The sequence below is a fragment of the Dipteris shenzhenensis genome, chromosome 21 (assembly GCF_047967505.1).
Source record: "Dipteris shenzhenensis isolate YYH24624 ecotype China chromosome 21, Dip_SZ_1.0, whole genome shotgun sequence".
NCBI classification, from domain to species: domain Eukaryota; kingdom Viridiplantae; phylum Streptophyta; class Polypodiopsida; order Gleicheniales; family Dipteridaceae; genus Dipteris; species Dipteris shenzhenensis.
Genome location: NC_141616.1, coordinates 8,971,452 through 8,979,727, shown reverse-complemented (window position 1 = coordinate 8,979,727; position 8,276 = coordinate 8,971,452). Strand labels below are relative to the sequence as shown.

The following is an 8,276-nucleotide window of genomic DNA, read 5'->3' as shown; positions in this document are numbered from 1 at the left end:
ATCAAATGGTGTGACAAGAAGATTGCACATGCTGACAGTTCCACATGTGCCTATGCCCATAGCTGCACTGGGTGTGAATTGAACATCACATCACGTAAGTAGTATGGGTCGCATGGGTCTTGCCACTAGTGTATGTTCATGCAGGCCATGTGATGTGGTTGGTGCTTGTGTAGGCGAGAATGAAGGTGATAATTATGGGAGAGGGCACCCTATTAACGTGTGCGGATAGATTGTGCATTCTTGGTTCAGGCCAGTATGAAGGCGAGGAAAATTGGTCAGCATGTGCAGCAAGAGACACAAATAGGGATGCAAAAGAAGTAACAAAATTTGGGCATGCATGTGATGGGAGATGTGGACCAGGTGGAGGAATTGCTTTGTGGATATGGAAGAACTTGGGGAAAAGGGATACAGGGGAAGACAAGCTATGGTGGATGCATTGGTTCATATGCGTGGCATGGCTGCAGTGGATGCAATGCGGCTTGTGACTGTGGTGGATGCATTGATGCTTGTGGTAGCTACGGTTATGCTTGGGGGCATGGGTGCATTGATGGAAGGGAGGACGAGGCAACTCCTTTGCCTTTGAAACCTCGCCATGCATTCTTAATGTACGTGACCCTTGCTTCTACAGCGGGAACCTCCTGCTTCGTGTCACACGAGGTGATGTCTCTATCTATTTGACCAAGGCATCGTCGACTCTCCAAGGTGAAGTGGCACATGAATTGATCCACAGACTCTACTAGAAATACATCTAGATATCGTTCACATAGGGTCCTCACTCCATGCTCTACCATTGTCCATTCTCATTTTTCAGCACCTTCCTCTAAGTCTACCTGATGAGATCGGGATGCTGAAACTTCCTCTTCTCACCAATGTGAGCCATCTAATATGCAATAAGCTGCAACACAGAATTGAAAAACGAATTCAGTGCTATCTGTGATAAAAACTGATTAAGCCATAACAATTAACAATGCAAGAAATTTCAAAAATGTCCTAGGTATAACCTCTCAACTCAAGCTCAACTCATGTAACAGACTACAAAAAATAAGTGTGTAACTCTGACTAACCATGGCCTTCACATCAAACACTATGCTTAAACTGCAACACACAACTATCAATGGATAGTTGAGTGCTAGACTAAGTGTCTATGAGCACATCACATGATATCAAACTTAGACTACATCACACAACTCTCAAGAGAGAGATGAGTGCTAGAATAAGTGTCTATGAAAACATCTCTAAACTTAGACTACAGCACACAACTCTTAAGGGAGAGATGAGTGCCAGAATAATAAGCATCTATGAAAACATCACTAAGCTTAGACTACAACACACAACTCTCTTAAGAGAGATGAGTGCCAGCCCAAGAGTTCCTATACAAACAAACATGTCTATACAAACTGAGACTGCAACACACAACTCTCTTAAGAGAGATGAGTGCCAACCTCAGATAAAAAACAATTATTTATATAGAAATTGAAACTGTAACACACAATTCTCATAGGAGAGATGAGTGCTAGTCTCAAACATAAATCAAAACAAACATTAAAAAGACTACAATACAAAAAAAGCATCAATTAATAAAACCAGACTGCAGCACACAACTCTCGCAACAAAGATGAGTGCCAGTCTAGACAGTAAAATACAATACAAAACAAACTTTAATTAATATAAAAAGACTGCAACACACAACTCTCACAAGAGAGCTGAGTGCCAGTCGAAAACACAAAACAAAACAAAAAAAACACTAATCAATAAAGAAATACTGCAACACATAACTCTCACAAGAGAGTTCACTCACAAACAAGGGCAAAGAAGGTACCTATGAAAGGTGGGTAAGCTAGTAGGTACCGTAAAGCAAGCAGGAGGTAGCAAGGCTAGCAAGCAAGTAGCTAAGGTGGCAAGGAAGGAACGTGGCTATATTCATACGAATACCAAAAATGAGTGTGGTTCTTTCTTTATACTATGTTTATTCGTACGAATAAACTGTTATTCGTACGAATAAAGTTATTCATACGAAAAGCCACTTATTTGTATGAATAAAATGGGAAAAAATGTTTGAAACATTTTAAATCATAAAAAATGTGAATAAGTGTTTTTTTTTAATTTAAAAAAAAAGGTGCAAATTAATGCAACTTGAGTTCGAAACCCTCAACATGGAGTACAATATTAAAAAAATTCAGCATAAGTTGTTTGGTAACCATTTTTTTCCTATGTTGATCACCAAGCATTATTATAACTGTCAACAAAATAGACATCCAAGGAAGTCCAATACATTGGATGTTGTTGTTACAGGAATTCAAATTCAAAATCATATACAAGCTCAAAACATTGCATGTCAAAGAGGATTGCCTTTCACAAATGAAAAGGGAGTCACTATCAGGCTAGTAGACACTTGTTTGTTTGCATTGACATCAACATTTCCAAAAGATATGCCCAAAGATAAATGGAGGAAACTTGGGCTAAAGTATTGGAGGTATAATCTAAGAGGACAACTCTATCACTAGGGAGAAGATGGTATTCTACAATGATGGGTGGTACCACATAAGCAAGCTAGCATGCTCCATGAGACACATATACAACTCACTAAAGGAGACTTCAATAGAGATATCTTAGCTCAAAGTATTTGAAGTGAGGCTTTTATGGAGATCCTTGTTAAAAGATGCCCACATCTGATGTGTGGAATGTGATGTATGCCAAAGAAAAATAAAGCTCCTACCTCAAAACCTCAATAAAGTACCATGGGAAGAAAAATAAAACCTCAAAGAAAAATAAAGCTCCTACCTCACAACCTCAATAAAAACTCAAAGAAAAGTAAAGCTCTTACCTCAAAACCTCAATAAAGCCCCATGGGAAGTCTTTTAGTGATGCGGCTTAAATTTCATGGGACCCTTCAAGGAGTCTGCCCAAAAAACACGAAACAAATGCATCCTCATAGCCACGAATTATGCAATCGAGTGGATAGAGGTGAAGCCAATGCAGGACACCTTGGCTCAAAGCACAGTCAAGCTCATCAATGAGAATGTCATAGCAAATATTGAGTGACGACTCAAGTTTGTCAATCTAAGCACGGCTCATACTTCATGAATAAATTTTTTATCATACACACCAAGGAGTTCATGATAGTACATTGAGTAGCAACAACCTATTACCCATAGCACAAGTCCATTTCGATAAAAATGTCCACCATGCATGCATGGTTAGCATATATAGACAGGATTGCAACATCAACTTGAATGCTGCCCTTTGGGCATTCAAGACATCCTACAAGGATATGGCAAAGCTAATGCCCTTTTGAGTTGCATATGGGTTGGAAGCATTAGTCCCCTTAGAGGTTTTGGTCCTAGACTTATGAGTGGTAGCTAGTATCAATAGAATATTACATCAACTAAAACAACTAGATGTACCCAAAGTCCAAGCAACATCATGGGCACAACAAGTAATGCAATGACAAAGGAAGCATGGCATGGAAAACACATTATATAAATAACCCTTTAAAAAAACGTGCTTAGGGTAATCTATAACGTCAAACTCAGTCCTTGCAAACCAAACTTCAAGTTGGGGTGGCATGTACCATTCCAATTTTCCGAGTGCTTAATATTAGCATAATCTAATTGGTCAAACCTACAAGGGACGCTAATCCCCAAGCTCTCCAATGGACAAAGGTAACTTAATCTACCTTCCAAATTTCATATTGATGGAATTCTCATGAAGAAGAACACTTGCAAATCCAAAGGGCAAAAAAGTAGGGCTACAACATGGCATTATCATGCAAAATTCATGCAATCGTTCTTTGAGGCACATTATCTATGAAATGGAACCCCTCATTTAGAGGCCTTCATAAAATTTACACACACTAAGTGGATAAAGTTTGTCTGAGGTGTATACAAATAGAGTGACAATGTCTTATTCAACATATATGTCCTTCTTGGGTAATTTCGCCTATACATGTGCTGCATGATGATCGGAATCCAATAAATGCCTCTCACTTAGGGTGAGGGCCTATGAGTTGTAATAGAAGGCTTCTAGATGCATTGGATCACTATCCTCCTAATGTCTCTCTTTTGGATTCAATAGAGCCAATCAATCTAGAGGTAAAAAGTCGTTCCCTCTACTGATGTCTATTTCATGTTATGCCTTTAAACTTATTGAATAATTTTGTTTTGTTCAGATGTTAATAGTTTCTAACATATCTTTCCAACTGTACAGACACCACAACAAGATGATTCAAGTAGCTGTGGATGGAGAGTGCTTATCAGTGCCAAATATCTACTTTCAAGCTATTTTGAGAAAGAACAACCAGACCTTGTAAGAAAAAATAATTTTCATTTAGCTTCAAGATAGTTGATAGTGGTACAAAGTGTTCTAAATCATCATATGCTATTGCAGATGAAAGAAGATAGCTTCAGCTCAAACTATGTATATAATTTCAAAGCTGATACAATTTGGAAGTTTTTGAGCTATGCCTCCCCCAAACTTATTGTACTAGCTACTATCGAGTTGGGTGAGAGCTCTAAAGTACGAGAAGGTGTCATACACCTTGATGACACAGATGAAGCTAATGTGGTGCCACAGCAACAAGGACCTAGTCCTGATGAGGAGAAGCCACAAGAACAAGGACCTGCTGCTAATGTTGTTGAGGAGAATATGGAGCAGCAACAAATAGATGCTCTAAGGGTAGTAGAGGAGGCAATGGAGTAGCACCAACATACTATACAGGAGAGGATGCAGCAGCAGAAAACAGATTCTCCAAAAAATGATGATACGGAGAGCTTGGACCATGTAGAGCAGCCTCTGGATAAAGCTATAGATAAATAGAAAATGGTTGTCAAGAATATGTTCCACATGTACAATTAAACACTTCTATACAAAATTTTACTTTATTGAATACAATACATTTGTTTATGGAGTCTGTGTTATCTCAATTTTCAAATTTTCAATGTCTTTGCATTTTATTGAGCTCTCTCTTCTTTTGAGCACCTGCAAAAAAGCAATATGAATCAATAGGGTAAAGTAAACTAATAGCAGTGCTTAATGAGACTAGGATAAATCAGATGGTGTACCTTTTTATTGTTGTAGATAAATAAAAAGTCGTTTGAAATAGAACCTTTTGTCTCAAACAGAATGTCATTGCGCAATTGAGCTAGGGAGCAACATTCTGTTAATGAGATATTGACTAGCACATCACCATTCTCAACAACATCAATATCAAGAAGTTTACTTTTTGCACCAAAAGAATCTTCATCTTGATCCATTAGGACTAGTTTTGTGCCTAGCATTCGACTACGCTTATAATAAAAAGAAAAAATAAAATTTTGTGATGCAACCATGTACTTCAGTTGCATAGAAGGTTGGACAACCTCACAAAACACTGAACTACATGTCTTCTTATCCCAACCTTTATCCAAAAATTGTGGCACGCATACCAAACTTGTTGCTTTAATTGTGAACATTGTTTTTGAAACCTTCACTAGAAAGGTATTAAACAAGTCCACAAAAACTGTGAGAGGCATGCATAAAGAAATTTTTATTATCCTTGTGGCAATATTGGGCCTCAGAGCTTTCTGTACTTCTTTGAAAAGCTTGGCCCTATATGCCTTTATAACACTAGAATGTGGGTAAGGCCAATCCACTAAATTCCATGCCGAAAGGTCTTGTTTCCTTAACACACCATGTGTGTTAGCATTGTCCAGCAACTAATAAAAATGATTAGTAAAAAATATACCCGATTGAGCTAGCTCTATTGCACGTCAACCTTGGTATTGTTGTTCTCCTGTCGATCCATGCAAAACATCTATAAATCCCAGAATCAATGTTTTGCCATGTCTCATACGATGAAGGGTATAAATCTGAAATAAAACAACACAACAATGTCAATAAGCAAAGAAAGAAAGCTTCATCTTAAAAATCCATACACCTCGTAAAGAAAAAAACACAATAGAAGAATATACAATTAGGCCTGTGTTGCGGAAGATCATTTGGATAGTCTCGCAAGACAAGTTCTTTATGCATGTACACATGTTGAATCAAAACTTCTTTCACCGATATCTTCCCTCTAGTGATTTTAAAATCTCATACTCTTCCATTCCATGAGTTTGCTAGGTTGCATGAGCAGTCATGCTCCTTTTAAAACACTAAACCTTTCCCAAGTTCCTTCCGTTTTGATTGTACTTGAATACTCTACCAAAGAAATAGAAGAAGCAAGTCGACGAGGTAAGGATGTGTGGTATAATTCTGCCTTCATAGCATTATCATCCACAAAGCGTCTTCCACAAGAACGGCCATGGTTTTTATTCACCATGGAGACCTTCTGAATCTGTAACGATAGCAAAGTAATGTAAATAAGATAACAAATTGAAGTTTTAAGAAAGAGAAAGTGGGCAGAGAGACAGTTGACAAGAAACATCTTACTCTACACCAAACAGGATCAAGGGAGCAGTTTTGGAAAAGAAGAGGCTGCTGCACAATGAGGCAGTGGTGTAGAATGGTAGACCTTTCGAAGGAAAGGTAGCACAACATTTCAAAGTTCAAAGGAATGTGGAAGCGGGAAGGCCCTTGTCAGATAAAATGTCAGACTAGATTCTATCTTCATGTCCAAAGATCTTGTGAGAATAAAAAACCAATCTCCACATTAATGTAGCACGCTTGTACCTACATAAAGTATTGTTTGTTTTTTCTATTTTCTCTTATTTTCGTGAATTTTCAACATTACATTGGCCCTCTATTGATTGGTTGAGAACTTATTTTTCCAGACCGTAAAAGGTCCCAAAATGAGCTCCCTTTTTTCTTAATAAATGCCCTCTAATTACTACACAATTTCTAGCCTTGGTTCAGCCCTCTAGTTAGGCCTGGTTGGCTACCTATATCTAGCCCAATCAGCCTGTCCACCAAATTCTTCTCCTCTGTTGTCCCCCTACTATGTATTACGCCAGTTCTAGGGCCTTGCTCTGCTGCTACTGCTGCAAGTCAATTTCCTACCCACAAGCACTACCAACAAGTTCTTCCTTTCCTTTCTCCTAGGTATATTCTATCATCTGGTGCTACTCCAAATCTACCTCTATTAGGCTGGATCCTGTTCCAGGATGAACATTCATAGCCAACTTTTCGTCCATGAGCTCCAGAGAACAAGTCATCTTATAAAAACTCTCATCTCATTAATAATTTGATTGACAAGGGATACTTTCATCTTTCTTTTAAAGAATGGTTTTTAAATGAGATAATGACATTTTGAGGATATTTTAAGGAAAAAAATTCCTTGCTCCCAAGTCTTCTCCTATCAATGATCTCATTGATGAGAGAAGATTTAGGGATGTGCAATTATAAATGAAGGTTAATCCAATTCTTTTATTTAATTCTTATTTCTCAGAAAGACAAACACATATCAACCCCACCCTTGCCCCCTTCTCTATTTCTCGCAAAGGAAACCCATATTCCCCCACCCACCCCATTAATTTTCATCCATTGATGAGACCATCACCCACTTGAAAGTCAGGATTTTTTAACTTGGAAAGACAAAAAACTCTTCCAGATTATCTTGCATCGATTAAATCACACCATGATTCTCTCATCAATGTGATCTTTAACTCAGCTTTGCTCATTGAAGAGATCATTATGGGAAGAGTGTGTATTTGGGAAAGTGAGAGGGGGATTTAATTTTAAGGGGGCCTCAAGGGGCCCACCCTTTTCTTGTTAGTCTTTGGACCTCCCAAATCAAAAATGATGAAGGGGCCAAATTGGCCAAAAAATTGGGGGCACAGAATATCATTGATGGGATTGGACATGCAAGGAGTTGAGGAGCTAGGGGAGAGGGGCCTCTTGTTTCTCTCCCCCTTTTTTCCCCAATTTGGACCTTTTTGGCCCTTTTTGGGCTCTTGATTATTTCCTACTATGGGCCCTTGGAAAAGGACTGTTGCTCTTTTTTTACTCCCCTTTTCGTTTGCCAATTTGAGGCCTTTTTTGTCCTATCTTGGGAGGCCCTTGAGCTACCACCAACCATTTGTGAAGGGATGGCAGGGAAGAAGTAGAGGCCTTCATTTATGAAGAGGGTTTTTCACTCATGAGGGGGAACCTCTTGTGACCACACAAATGGGGAGAAGGGGCTCAATTCCATAAGTCCTATACTACCATAATATGGGGCTATGTTCCCTTCCATGTAGATGCGAAGAGCTCCCCTAGTCATCAATGAAGTGCTCCCCTTCCTCCCCCACTACCAGCAAACCTTCTTGTTTTTTAACATTATAAGCATGGCAGCTAGAAATAGGCCCCATTTCCTTGTAGTG

At 38.7% G+C, this 8,276-nt stretch overlaps 1 pseudogene; it reads left to right on the top strand.

Moving 5' to 3' along the window:
• The first annotated feature begins 4,001 nt into the window (after nucleotides 1-4,001).
• Nucleotides 4,002-4,815, top strand: LOC147888461 (uncharacterized; annotated as a pseudogene).
• Nucleotides 4,816-8,276: the final 3,461 nt, after the last annotated feature.